Source organism: Trichomycterus rosablanca, chromosome 1 (genome assembly GCF_030014385.1).
Source record: "Trichomycterus rosablanca isolate fTriRos1 chromosome 1, fTriRos1.hap1, whole genome shotgun sequence".
NCBI lineage: Eukaryota > Metazoa > Chordata > Actinopteri > Siluriformes > Trichomycteridae > Trichomycterus > Trichomycterus rosablanca.
Genome location: NC_085988.1, coordinates 72,362,644 through 72,378,106, shown reverse-complemented (window position 1 = coordinate 72,378,106; position 15,463 = coordinate 72,362,644). Strand labels below are relative to the sequence as shown.

The window sequence follows — 15,463 nt, the reverse complement described above, 5'->3', positions numbered from 1 at the left end:
GAATGTCTTATGTTGTCTGGGGAGTCTGGGGTGTTTCCCCTAAAGCAGTGGTAAAACAGACAATAAATGAATGAAAACTGCATTACTAAACCAAATAATAAAAAAATTTATGAATAATGGACACATGGCTTGACCACTTGATAAACGACTGTTTTTTTCATCCTGATAATGATGCCTCATTTGAATGGACTGCACAATAAAGGAATATAAACAATTCAATGACTGAGAGAAAGACGAATATCCGACAGACAAGACTTTCAATGTCATCTCTGATGAGCTTCGGCTGATCTTGTCCTGAACCCCGCTGCTGGCACTGATTGGACGAGGTGAACCGGGCCTCACTTGTGGTTGAACTCTGCATGTAGCAAGGTGGTTTAGAGAGCGGGACACATCCGTTGAAACACTCTTAATGCATCACTTGGTGCTGAAGCACATGGAAAGCTCCTTCATCAGCTCGTCAGTGGGATAGCACTAAACACAAGTGCTCCAAAACCTTAAAGTCAGCCGCTGTCAACGAGCCAATTCAAATCTTCCTCCCTGTTATTAAGCAATAGCAAGTCTGAGTGCAAGTGCCCAGATTTCCAGCCCATGCCCTTTTTGAACTTAGCTGGGCTGAATCAAGTGCAGATTCAGAGGCTTAATGAGGGGTGTGTGCTGTGTGTACATGTTCATGTGCTGTTCTTCGGTCTACCACAAGACGTCGTTGTTTCCTGCAGATATTTTTTTTTGTTTTTTTAAAGAAGTGGGGGGGGGGGGGGGGGGGGGGGAGATTGGGGATGTATTTTGTAATTAAAGTTGTAATTCTGCATATTGAGTAACTGCCTGTTATTGCATTTGTCACACTGAATTAAAATTTACGAAACAGATCATCAAACAAAATCATTATTTTTTTATCATTAACATTACTTTTTCTGTAAGGAACAATGCTATCCCATATATCATATTTTACCCTTGATTACCTCTGGCTCTCCTGAAAACAAAGTCAAGGGTTCACATCCACTGACCATGGGTGAGGACTGTGCTGCGTGTGAATGGAATCCACCTTTTAAGACCAAAAGTTGAGTAATGTGATTGCTTAAATGTTATCTTACTTTCTATTTCAGCCCTAACACTGGCTTAAACCAGGATACTGTGATTACAAAAAAACTGACAGAGGTAAAATGAGAAAGAAAAGTTCATGGAATATTCAAATGACAGCACTAGTATTCCAAAATAAACAGGTTAATTGGTCACAAGTTAAGGTGTCATAAATCTGTATAAAAAGAGGATCCATCAAAGGTTCAGCTTTGCTCTGCAAGCAAAGATGGGTCCTAACTTTGGCAATCAGTTGAAAAGGAATTTCTAAATGCAAGATGGCAAATACATTTAGTCTTTCACCATCTACCACACATTATATTATAAAAAGTTTAGAGAAATCCAGAAAAATCTCAGTGCATGTAGAAAAAGACTGGAAAGCACGGTTGAATGTGACTGACCTTTGAGGACTAAGACACCAAATAAAATTTATTTGTATTCCGGTTTTTACAATAGATGTTGTATCAAAGAATTTACAGAATCTTGGATCGACAGACCAAAAACACCACTGCGTAAGAAACCATCATGATAAATATAGTCATATGAGCAAGGAAGTACTTCAGAAACCCATTGTTACACAGTCTACTGCTGCATTAAGAAATGCAACATTCTATAATACAAAGAAAAACCATACATAATTTATATGCAGAACTCTATGCCATTGAGTTCTCTGGGCCCAAGCTCATCTTATATGAACTGAAAGACTTAGAAAAGTTCTGTTTTCAAACAAGTCCATGATTCAAGCCTGTTTTTTTAGGGAAAAATGATTGTTGAGTACATGCCTTAGATGGAATACCATTGACATGAAGTATATTAGGATGTTACAAAGACATATGATGCCAATAAAGGTGATATTATTTATTATAGGTGATGTAGGTGATATTATAAGGACGTTCGTGATTATGTCAGCAAGACAATGCCAGGCCTTATTTTGCACACACTATAAAAGTGTGGCTTCATAGACACAGAGTGTGTGTACTTGATTTACCTGACTCTAGTCCAGATCTGTCTCCTATTGGAAATGTACCGTGAGAAAGAGTACAAAATGGCAACCACAGATAGTTGGGCAGCTAAAGAATGGGCAAAACTGCAACAATTACTATCTTTAATTACCTAATGATTGAAAAGTGTAATCAATAGGAAAGGCGATGAAAAACAGTAGTAAATAAACCTCTGTCCCAAGTTTCTTGAGTGTGTTGCTGGCATCGTTTTGTTTTTATTGGTTTGGTTGTCAGTTAAATAACAATTCAAAAGAGTTGTCAAATCACAGCTTCTTCTTTTATTGCATCTTACAAAATGTCCCAACCTTTTCGGAAATGGGGTTTGTTTGTAAATGCTGCTGTTACTAAAGGATTCAACAAAATAATTCATTAGTATCAAAAAAATAATAAATAAAATAAAAAAACACTACACAAAAATTTTTACATACTTATTAAATTAACAATATTATCCCTGTCAACTAACAGGAAGCTGATATTCTTATTTTTTCCATATTATAATGACCCCACATACTGTGTATTGCTAAGGTGATTTTAATGATAGTAATTTGACAAAAATCAAACAACATTTGACGTCTCAATCACAAGATTTAAATAATACTAAATATCTTTGGAACTATCTAAAGTGCAAACTGTATATATTTTATCACCTTAATTATACAAAACAATATTTTTAATCTCACCACAAACTATTTAGCTTTATATAAAGGAATAAAGTAGTTCTGGGGCATGGTTCTACTTCTTATTAGGACCTTGATATTAATGAATTTTTAGAGGTGTCTATTATTTTGACAATCCAGGTTAATCCAGGTTAATAGGTTAATATTATTTTAAGGTGTTATATAATTATATTATTGTTTTGCCTTTAAACAATCTGGTTTACTGTTTTTTTACTCACCCTTTTGTTTTATTGGAATATTACATTGCTTCAGGGTCTCATTCACTTTTCACTCAGTTTTTTTGTGCTGTGATACTGAACAAAAGCTGAATCAAGGCTAAATCTGAAATTACATGACAAACAGTAATATACAAAACCCACTGACCCCGTCCTCTTCCCAAAAGCTGCGACCGGCACACTTCTCCTCTAGTGCACACCACTCACCCATCACTTCTCCACTCAGCCCTAATACAGAGTACACAACACACTGCACGCTGCACACTGCACACTTTACAATGCACATCCCAAATACAGTGCACACTAGACCCTATTACACTATAGCCTACATACTGCACAACACAATCTATATACCCCACACTAAAAACTGCACTCATCACACTATACACAGTATACTAGACTCTTATACTGACCACTATACACCAAACCAAAAATCATAGTGATGTGTCAAGCATTTCATTCAAAACGATGGACAATAAATTAAAGTTAATTATTTTCTTCTATAAAAAGCCATCTTTATTTTTGGGAAAGCTTTGCACTAGATGACTGTGTGTATTTATTTTCATTTAATCACATAATTATTTCATCAATAATCATTATTCTTCCTCCACCAAACTTTACAGATAGTACTATGAGTTTAGGCAAACAAAATTCTACTGGCATTTGCCAAATCCTAATCCTGACCCATTGATTAATGGCTATTTGTGAAAGTCCCAGTTTGGTTTTTGAAAGCTGTTTAGTAAAAACTTTGCTTCGATGTGATGTTATAAATCACTGTTAGCTATTCAAGAATGTAAATAGACTGATTGGTCACTGAAGTGTAACAACTAGGGTCAGAATATTTTTATTAGTCCTAACTTAAATACTTAAATGATCATCATGACTGAGCTAATGTCACTTCTGGAGATATACACTAATACCAGCACCTAAAAGTGACCAGGTCAGCTATAGCAGGACAAAAAATCTGTAAACTGGATAGTTGAAAAGATGGCATCTTGTGGGCAGATGCTGTAAATGTTACTATGTTTTGATTAGAGGTGGAAAGTAATGAATTACATTTACTCGCGTTACTGTAATTGAGTAGTTTTTTTGTGTACTTGTACTTTTTAAAGTAGATTTTACAACCTGTAATTTTACTTTTACTTAAGTATGTTTTGTATTAAAAATTGTAATTCGCTACATTTTAAATAACATCCGTTACTGAGTAAAAAAAATTTAAAAAATCTGCAGTGAATTCTGCGATGGAAAATAAACTGGTGCTAAAATAAAGGAGCTGTAATTTAGGTATAGAGTAGGGAGGGAAGGGTGATTTTTAAAAGTTTAACATGTTTGGAGTTTGATGTTTCGTTATTTGATAACATAATCTGATGTCAAAGAATGGCAAAGTTTTGTCTTACATCTTGAAGGTTTTCTTTGAGTCATTTAGTAAAAGTCACAATACTTGTAACATTGACTTGTTTTGAGTTATGAGATCTGCAGTAGGATGTTGTTTGGTATTTGTTGGTGATGAAAAGAAGGCTGGTCTATAGAATCCACAATTAATGCCGACTTCAGTGGTTACACAGTTTGAAAAAGTTGTATGGGATGGTCTGAACTAAAATGACACATTACACATCCCTAAATGTTTTCAATGTTGTATCAACATGGTTTTTTCTATTCTACTTTAATTAAAAACAACTATTGTGAGATATATCCACTTGTACTGTTTGCATTACACAGGAGAGACACCCTGTGTAATTTCCACCTCTAGGAAACAGCATGCATGCAAATGCAGGTTTAAATTTATGTAGAAAATAACTGCACAGAATTAAAGCTGTAGCGAGAATCTAATCTGCAAAGAAAGTGGGCATTTTTCTCCATTGTTAATGTAAAAGACTAATATCTAAATATAAAAGCACTTCTTTCCAGTTATCGCTGCAATATGATACAACAGATAATTCTTTTTTTCTATTTATTTATTTCTCCCTTTTTCTTCTAATTTAGCGTAGCTAGTTAGTCTTCTGCTGCTGGGGATCCTGATTGCTTCCAAGGAGGGTATATTCGCCTGCTCTACGCCCCCTTGACAAATGCAAAGTCCCTCGACCCCTTCTTTTCAGACTGCTAACCAGGGTCCTTGCACAGCGTTTGAAGACCCCACCCACTGTATTAGTCCACCCAGTCTTTTCCCACCCAGCAGACTGGATGGCTAATTTTGTCTGCTGCAGGCACTGTTGTGCTAGATAGCACCCAGCTGACCGGTAGCAGAGCTGAGGTTCGTGTGCTAGAGGAATATCCTGCTGTGCCACCTGGGCACCTTTTTATATGGGGGTTTGATCTTTTTGTCCTTAAAAATGTGTTGTGATTTTTTTGTATAAGTGCATATATTATTTGATATTTTGAAATCATTAACTGGGAAAACTATATGCAATAGAGAATTAATCAGAAATAGTAATGTATGGGTGCTTGGGTGGCGCTGTGGTAAAGCACACTAGCCCACCAGCACTGATGTCAGTAACGCGTTACTTAGTAACGTGTTACTCTAATCTGACCACATTTTTCAGTAACAAGTAATCTAACGCATTACTATTTCCAATCCAGTAATCAGATTAAAGTTACTTATCCAAGTTACTGTGCGTTACTATTTTTGCGTCTCGGAGAGTGACGTCTGGCCTATGCGACAATTAAGTCACGAGCTGCGTCCGGAATCGCATACTTACAGAGGGGGATAGGGGATAGTGGGGATCGGTGTGTGACTCTGTGCACGATATGAATCCCCATATGAACCTACCCCGTGCAAGTGAAAAATAACGGTCAGCTACTGCACACATATCAAAGGGAAGGTGTGTTAGTTATGGCTCTTTTCAGTCAGGAGTGGAGGTCTGCAGCAGTAGAAGTGGAAATACAAATTCAGGTAATTTGATATCATTCGACTGGGAAGAATTTGGGAGGTATTAAAATAGTACTGTATACTATACAGTAAGCTGATAGTCATATGTCACTGTACTTGTATTTAATATAGAAACTGCCTATTTTGCAAAGTCATGGCCCATGAGTCACATCAACAGTCATTTAAGTACCAGTCTAAATGCCATACAATTCCTGTGTTTGCACACCTCCACACACAGACTGAGTGCAGAAATGTCCACATGGCCTGTAAACATGCAAAAAATCCCATGATCAACACGATGATGGGTTTCCTGACCATATCAAGCAAAATATCTGATGACACCCAGAAAGAGGAAGTATTCTTTATTGGAAACTTTTCTTGCTATGTCATTCTGTGGTTTCACAGACACAAAAACAAAACAAAACCTCACAATAAACATTGTACAACTTGCTTAAAGATTTGAAAATTTCAAAATGTATGCAAATGTAATACTGTAATAATCACTTTTTAATGTTGTATTTATTGATATTTTCTACGTAGAAATATTTATTTTATCATTTAAACATATTTCAACCTGTTTTTTCATAGTCAGCTCAATACTTGTAAAATATCTCTGTCTAAGCATAAAATAGTTAATCATTTTACATTTACATTTACGGAATTTAGCAGATGCTTATATTCGAAGCGACTTACAGAACTGTGACAGTATATTGTCTAAGCAATTAAGGGTTAAGGGCCTTGCTCAAGGGCCCAACAGTGGCAACCTGGCAGTGGTGGGGCTTGAACCAGCGACCTTCTGATTACTAGTCCAGTACCTTAACCGCTAAACTACAACTTCCCAATATTTTATTTTGTATTACTACTAAAAGAACACTATCTGCTAGCTAAGGGATTGTCTTTTAAAGAATACTGCTCCATCCCTTCAGTACAGTTCAATAGACAAGCACAGCAGATCCAGAGGCACACTAAGATTTTCTGTGTGTGTGTGTGTGTGTGTGTGTGTGTGTGTTTGTGTTTGTGTTTGTGTGTGTGTTTGTGTGTGTGTTTGTGTGTGTTTGTGTGTGTGTGTTTGCCCTGTCATAGACTGGCGACCTGTCCAGGGTGTTTTCTGCCTTTTGCCCAGTGAATTGTACCAACCATGACACTGACCAGAATAAAGCAGTGTTAAAAGAGACAATAAATAAATAAATAAATAAATAAATAAATAAATAAATAAATAAATAAATAAATAAATAAATAAATAAATAATAATAATAGAGCATATAAGTAATGCATTTATTTGTAATATATACATATACACATGTACAGTACACTGATTTTTCCCACATATCCTAGCTAGTTTGGAAGCTGGGGTCAGAGTGCAGGGTCAGCCATTGTATGGCACCCCTGAAGCTAAGACAGTTCAAGGCCTTGCTCAAGGGCCCAACAGTGGCTGCATGGCAGAGCCAGAATTCAAACCCACAGCCTTCTGAGTGATAGCCTGAAGCCTTACCCACTAGTCTACCACTGACCCCTCTTTAAAAAAAAACATGTAGCTTTTCATAAAATACTGAAACGGTGAAAATTACACAAGAAGCATAAGGTGCATGTAGGGATGATAGCTCATATAAAATGTATCCAAATTCATTTGTCCAACGCCACATTAACAGCTGATGCAAAAATGCTAGCAGCATCAGTCAGCAGTTCCAGTATAATGGACAAAGTATTTTATTTACCTATGTCTAAGCTGTACATCAACACTATTTCACTGCCCCTGTTTGTCCATTACCTGTTTACTTTTGATATATTACTGTATATTGCCATATAAAGTCAGTCACATTAGGATGTGATTTTAAGTAATTGAATTAATAAATATGTTCTTACCTGTGTATATTGCTGTCAGCCTGAAAAATAATTCCCCTAAGTATTATCAGCTTAGACTGTCTTAGAATGAAACCTCTGTCTGTTTCCTCTTCTTGTCTTGAGTGCAAAGGGAAGTTTTTATGCCAACATGGGTTGATCCAAATATAAAAACTGGAAATTGACTAGAAATTGACATGTCATTGTTTCTGTTAGATCAAATAAATGGCAGAATTAAAGACATATCAGTTATTTCAGTCTTTGAGAAACTGGGGCTGATGTTTATCATAAATGTGTTATGTTTTTTTTACAAAGTAATTACTTTATCTGATAGTATTATTTATTAGTTCTTTAATTAATTATTTTATATCTATTTTATTTTTAATGTGGTTTTGTTTAAGGTTTCATGTGGTACCCTATACAATTGACAATTGATCTTACTCACAATTAAGCCCAGTGTATATGTATGAAAAATACCACAAAAAACATAATAAAATATATTTTAAACTAGTATTTAATCATACTGTGATATATGAATATCATAGCATATTGATGTCCTTAACCCAGCAAAATAGCTTTTTACTTTATGTAAGATCAACTTTTATGCTGGATTGACACATCTATATTAGACCCAACAATGGGTAATGAAGTCAATCAACCATATAAGAATTAAACCACCAACACTAGAAAACAATAACCTTAACACTACAATCCAGTTTGGGAAAAAAAGAATTACTAAAGAAATAAGCATAATAGAATTTTAACAGTGCCTCAGTGACTGTCCAGGCTAACATGACCAGACGAACGCTTTCTCCTGATTTCACAACACATTGTGTGTCTCTGCACGACCCTTTAAACTTCAGTGACTCATACGAACATGTATAAGGAAGTGAATGTCTCTATCTCAACCACACACCACTGCTTTTATTATAAGCAATATAATTATTATTTTTAACACAAGAATAAAGCACATTCCAGCTGTTTACACCGATGTTTCTTGAATATATCTTACAGGTGTTTTAATTTTCTTAATATTTTTATTTCACAAAATTCTGGTTCTTGATAGATTAAATATTTTGATTGTCACTATTTTCTTTAAATAGCCCCAGAGTAGCTTATCACCTACTTTAATTTTATTATTAACACTTGAAAAAAATCAGTGGAACTAATTTTTCAGTTCCACAGAATGTGCTATAAAAAACAACTGCATACTGTAGAAGTTTATAAGCTGGCTTAGTACATATTTTATTATTAATGAAATTTCCAAAAACTAGATATTCTAGTTTTTTAATATATCATATGAAAGAAGGACATCTTTTAAAAATCTAGGTAATCTTTGTGCTGTCCTTATAATTGAACATGTAATGCTCAATTAGACATTGTAGTTCCTGTTACATCCACTTAAGTTTAAACAGTTTCTATATGTATTCTATATAAATTCCTTGGATTAGCTGGTTTCTATGAATGGTCAGAGTAGAATTTAGTATATTTAATATAATAGCATGCAGTAGGCCAAACTCAGTTTAGGTGTTTGGGGTTTTATTAGGTATACACACAGTAGTAAACATGATTCTGGATTCTGTCTCAACTTTTTAAAAATGTGCTGCAGGCATGGCTGGATTACTGACCGGGCCAGTGGGGCCAGCGCCCAGGGGCCCTTGAGGTCGGGGGGGCCCTGGCCCAAAACATTTTGCGATGCCTATCAACATTTATGATACAATATATTTTTATTTCCGAGGGCCCTCCATTTTAAGGATCCTCTGACTATTAGGGACTTTGACCCCAGGGCCTCTTGGGGGCCCCTAGCCATGCTTTTGGGCCCCTTATGAAAATGGATGAGGCGTTGTGGCACTGCTCTGACTTCGACTTCTGGCTATTAGGGGTCCTAGGAAAGAGGGGGGCATATTTTTAGAGGGCCCTGGTTATGAGAGCCCCTACCAGGGGGCCCTAGAGAAGAGCAGGGCATACCATTAGAGGGCCCTTGATCACGAGGGCCCCTGCTATGGGGCCCTTGACTTCCATAGAAGTCGTTTACCATGGCTCCTTGACTTTCTAGGGACCTACAAATTGCCAGGCAAGCTACCATATTTCATATTTCATTCAGGATTAGGATGCGCCAAAACCGCCTGAACTCACTGTCACTTCTGGCCATTGAATCAGATTTGGTCAGACAGCTTAATTTTGATGAATTAGTGGATGACTTTGCAAGAAAGAAGAGTAGAAAGAAACTTATATAAAATAGATTCTTGTGTTAGGGTTAGTTATTGACAGGTTGTTTAATGTATTAATTTATTTATGTTTTTGGAGGGGGGGAGGCGCTCTTTGCCCAGGGGCCCAGACTATCCTTAATCCGTCCTTGGCTGCAGGCATTTGTTTTGCAATATACATACATTAGCAAAATGATAATGATTTTTTAAAATATTACAGGCTAAAAGTATTTACAACCCACTATGTCATGTTTTATTAGCATTTTATGTATCGTAGCAACTTTTTTAATATTTCCTTGGACTTCTTGGTAGGAGACAGAGGGGACACAGCAGCTGACAGGGTTCACTACCGTGATCTTGAGCTGCAGCAAGCAGGCTGACCATGTGAAGGTATGTCCACTCCTTGACGTTCACCAGCCAGTTTTTTCTCTGTCATACTTTATAGGCCTTCTTAAGGGTGCCCTGAAGAACGGTCTTAGACGAAGAGTTACATGGTCAAACAATGCAAGCTTATTCTGGTTTCCTGTTGTCAGGAGGGTTTCTTGAAGCCCACCAGGGAGGGGAACACACTCTATATGTAGTCACTAATCTTCTGTTTAAGGTAGGAAATTTGACATAGTTTCTTCAGACACTTGCTCTTAAATACTGGAATTCCCTTGTCTGCATTTCGGCATGACTCGATGTCTCGGACCACTAGAACAGGAAAAAAAAACTGCAAGTGACTTGTACAATCAGTAGTTGTGAGTGAAGATGATGGTGTTATTGTGCAGAATTCTGTTTAGTCTGGTCATTGCTGCTGTCACTGTTGCAATCCTGATGCAGATTTCTGCAGTACAGCTGCAATTTTTGGACAGAATGAAAGGTACTCAAATGTATTTAGAGCTATTAACTACATGTAGCTGTTGTTGATTTATTTAGATCTCTGCTTTCAGAAATGAATTACAGTTCAAGGTACTTTGACAACACAGATAGCAATGTAGTGTAACTGTTATGCAATAGATTTGGTTTTACTGTAAGTGTTTCATGTAGCAATTAAAGGTTTCCCCTGGTTATGGTGGCTTTAGCTGGAAGAGCTTAATCCTATGTAAGAAATCATACACAACCAGTGTTTCTTAATCTTTTTACTATTTTATTTATTCTATCTTGACCTTTTTGGCGTTTTATCTATTATTTTTTTAACTTGACATTATTCTTTATTCTCTTATCTCATACTTTTTTTTTTTTTTTTATCCAGAGGTGGTTTTTGGAGTGGACTTGTTTACCTACCCAAGGTTGAAGTCTAAAGTTTGAGGCGGCTGTGCCAACAATGCTGATCCTGTTGGATGATGGGAATCTGCCATGTCTGCCGAATTCAGCACAATGTTCAGAATTCACTATTATTCACTTTACCACAAATTGGACCGAAATATAATGCATAATCAAAATCTTTATGCTTTTAACTTGTTATATAACTTAGAAGAATGTATATGTATAGCTTGTTTAATTCTAAATCATTAACATTTTCCTCAAGGCCACCTAAAAAGGATGGGTCCCTGTTGAGTCTGGTTCCTCTTAAGGTTTCTTCCTTGTAATCTTAAGGGAGTTTTCCTTGCCAGTGTTGCCTTCTGTTTGCTCAATAGGGGGTTTTGGTTTTCGGTCCTGGGTTCTTTAAAGCAGCTTTGAGACAATGTTGTAGGAGTTAATTAATGAGACCTGAACATGTATAAATATGAATATTGTGAGAGACAAATGTTAATTTACTCTAGAACAGTGGCGGCTGCTGGTCTTTCAAACAGGGGAAGCTCATTGTCGGCTTACATCATAAAATTTGTCAATTTATTTATATATAAATTGTGCCCTCTGTTCCTTTTCAAGAAAATGGCCTGAAATGGGATGCAGTTTGTCTTTAGACTTCACTCGCAAAATCCGCGATGGGACTGAAGCTTTAAGTGATAGCTGTCAATCAAAACGGGATTCAGCCTTTCGACTGATTCTCCAATCATCTTGCAGAAGCTCAGCGTCCAGACCCGCCCACAGCTCCATTCACCCCCAGAGACGCTCAGCGTCCGGGGGCGGGACAAAATCGTGGCATTTATCCAATGACCGACAAGTTTCGAAGCAATGAAAAAAAAACCTCCCATGCAGCCCCATAGAAGTGAAGAGACGCTCAGCTTCTGCGGGCAAATGCATTGACGCTACGGGAATGTATGAGAAGTTCGAGTCAGTCGATTTGTGATAAGTAGCTGATTCTGAACAAACTCGTCTTCGAGATAAACGTGTTCTAACGCATTTGTCAATGAAATGTTAACACAACTGTACATATTTGACCATTTAATTTTTGACATTTTAGGGGAAGCTGAGCTTCCCTTGCAGTCTTAAAGAAATCGCCACTGCTCTAGAAGTATTAATACATAATTATTTACTACTTAGAAAATGTAGATATGCTTAGGGCATGGTTAGGGCCAGTCATGTTCCAATATTCCAAGAATACAGCTACAGTAGAATGTTACTGGATGTGTACATGTTGTACATGATAAGAAGTGCATCAATTGCATTGTATGACCTCCAAAACCCAGTTCTAGCTGGTTTAGACCAGTTCTTATGTTCTAGCTGAGAAATTTCTGTTAACGGTAAAATCTTCCACTGCCCTATAAGGCCACCGACGAATATATAAGGGTGTTTATTTTTCCCAATGTTACCGCTTTCACAGAGCCTCGATGTGATCCTAATCTGCAGACAAGACTAAAACTTTGAGGTATTTTAGTAGGGTTTTTTTTCCACCACAGAAGTTCTTGGACTTTTAGTGGTACCTGAAACAACTGTTGTAGGAATCATTTTCACTCACTCACTCACTTTCTTAACCACTTATCCAATCAGGGTCACGTGGGGGGGTCCTGAAGCCTATCCCAGCTTTTCAATGGGCGCAAGGCACACAGTAATACCCTGGACAGGGCACCAGTTTATCGCAGGGCAGACATACATACACACATCTGTTCACCTATAGGGCAATTAAGTGTCTCCAATTAACCTGGCTGCATGTATTTGGACTGTGGGAGGAAACCCATGCAGACACGAGGAGATCATGCAAACTCTGCACAGAAAGGACTCGAACTGCCCTACCTGGGGATCGAACTCAGGACCCTCTTGCTGTGAGGCGACAGTGCCACCTACTTAGCCACAGTCCAAATATTTAGAGCTCATTTTCAGAGAGCTCTAAATATTTGGACTGCAAACAGTATCAAAGCATCTACTAGGACTCAGAACAGTATTCAATACAGTATTTTATTTATTTATTTTAAGTAAATGCTTATCCTCAGGGTTTTTAGTCGAGAGTTAATCCCTGAAACACTCAAAGCGAGGCAAGAAACAGAACTCTGAATGGAATGTAAGTTCATGAAAGATTTACCAATGAATTCAGACCTGGGGAAGTTAAAGTATCCAATCCAGAGACTGCTGTGTTTTGTGTATGGGAGGAAACCAGAGTAACTGTGATAAACTGAACCTGTCAAAAAGACAGACAGTGACCGGAGGCAGAATTCAAACTGTGGTTGCAAAAGCTTGGTGCAGCACCAACATTACTTCCAGCATTACAGTGCCACACTATACATGAATAGATTAATCTAAATCAATGTGTAATTTAATCATTTACAAAAGTAGCTAATTTAACTATGTGTATTTTTAAATACTGATTAGAAGTACTTGTTTTGTTAATCAGATAATGTCTTGCTGATGGTAATAATAAATGTACTTTATCAGCTACAGAATTTAGAGATCATCTTGAATGTTGACTGGGTTGGATGGCAGATCCAGACTCCAGACAGAGAAACTTTCATTCTTTTCCTACCACCCCCACCCTCTCATCTTCTAATAGAAGAGTTGATTTATGATTAGTCTCTCAGCAAAGCCTCTCCACGAGCAGATTGCGTGGTGAAGAGATTAATGAAGTGCTTTTAAATTCTAAGGACTGCCATGAAGACGAGCTTGATTTTTAGGGTGTCTGTTTGTTTCCTGATTATCTGTTAGAAGTGGTCATCCATCCTCCTCTATACATCTCTAATAACACAGGATTGTGAATAAATACATGTATCTGGTATTTAATCAAGAATCTGATGCTTATGTTGCTTTGATCACACTAAAAGAATGGATCCTTATTGTCATTATGCAAATAAGGGTGAAGCTCAGTAGCCGCAGGTCTCAATGCTTGAATCGAAACCTGAAGAATCCTCCACTGATGAGCGTTCCATTAATCCTTCCTCTCTCAGCATCATGTCTTTACAGATACTGACGAATGTTTTTCATTAACTTGTCCTGTATAGGAATGCAAGTCAGTAGGACTAAATCTAGTAAAGTAGATTTATAAAGTAGTTTTATTTTATTAGCTTGTCTAATCAAAAGATAAAGGCTAGCACCTTTAAACAATGTACTAAAATATAAAAGTAAAGTATTTATAACAAACTTTCATTTGATCCAAGCCATTATTATTATGACAACTTTGTTTATTGATAGTGATTTTCTGTGTGAAAGATAAAAAAATGTTTTCAATGACTTTCAGTTGCAAAGATAAATAGCCCAATGCTTTTGAAGATCTATCTGTAAATCTGTCTAAAGATTGAATTAAAATAAGTTTTTAATGAGCATTTGAAACTGGTCAGGAATCTTATCATAGAAAAGCTCAGATCTGAGAAGTAATACGAGATAAACTCAAAGCCACTAAAGATTACAGCCACACACGGTGGGTAGCACTGTCACCTCACAGCAAGAAGATCCTGGGTTTGATTACCAGGTGGAACTGGTTTCCTTCCCCAGTCCAAAGACAAGCAGTCAGGTTAACTGGAGGTGCTTTGTGTGTGTGGGTGTGTGGGTGTGTGGGTGTGTGTGTTTTGTGTGTTGTGTGTGTGTGTGGGTGTGTGGGTGTGGGTGTGTGGCCTGTGATGGACTGGCAACTGGTTTGGGGTGTTTCCTACCTTTTGTCCAGTGAATCATACCTACTGCAACCCTGAAAGTGGTGGTAAAACAGACAATTAATGAATAAGCCTAGTATTCTTTTTTCCAATGAATTTACCCTAAAACAATTCCAAGCATCAACCATTGTGATATAAATCATAGTCACTTAACCAGTGTTAATTTCGTTGATGAATGATTTTCATCATAGTTTTCGTCATGACAAAAACGAGACGAAAACTAAATAAAAACTACATAAAAGGATAAAAACTATGACGAAATGAATCGACACTTTCGTCAACGAATAAAAACGAGACGAAAATGTTTGGCAGGGACGACATCCAATCAGAACCGATTTAGTTTAATGGAAGGTAGGGACAAGTTAGAAAGAGATCCAATCAGAACTACTTTAGCGTATGTGGAGGGGCGGGACAAGCCGGGTAGCCATCCAATCAGTACTAATCTTTTGCAGTACCGCGGCAGAGCCGTAGACAGAGATAGCTCTGTACCGCGGTAAGACCACACTCGCACAAGTTTGATCTAAACCCGGGAAGAGCAGACTAGCCTGTGAACTGTCTTTACTCATGGAACTAGGTTAACTCCACAATGTCAACAGGGAGAAAGAGGAGAGCCGATATATGGACACATTTCTCATTTGACTTCG

At 37.2% G+C, this 15,463-nt stretch overlaps 1 long non-coding RNA gene across 1 annotated transcript; it reads right to left on the bottom strand.

Moving 5' to 3' along the window:
- Positions 1 to 10,455: 10,455 nt before the first annotated feature.
- Positions 10,456 to 15,004, bottom strand: LOC134324492 (uncharacterized). The gene is made up of 3 exons (XR_010014184.1): positions 14,974 to 15,004; positions 14,823 to 14,854; positions 10,456 to 10,572 (listed from the first exon to the last, which is right to left on the bottom strand). It is a non-coding gene; the product is annotated as an uncharacterized LOC134324492 (long non-coding RNA).
- Positions 15,005 to 15,463: the final 459 nt, after the last annotated feature.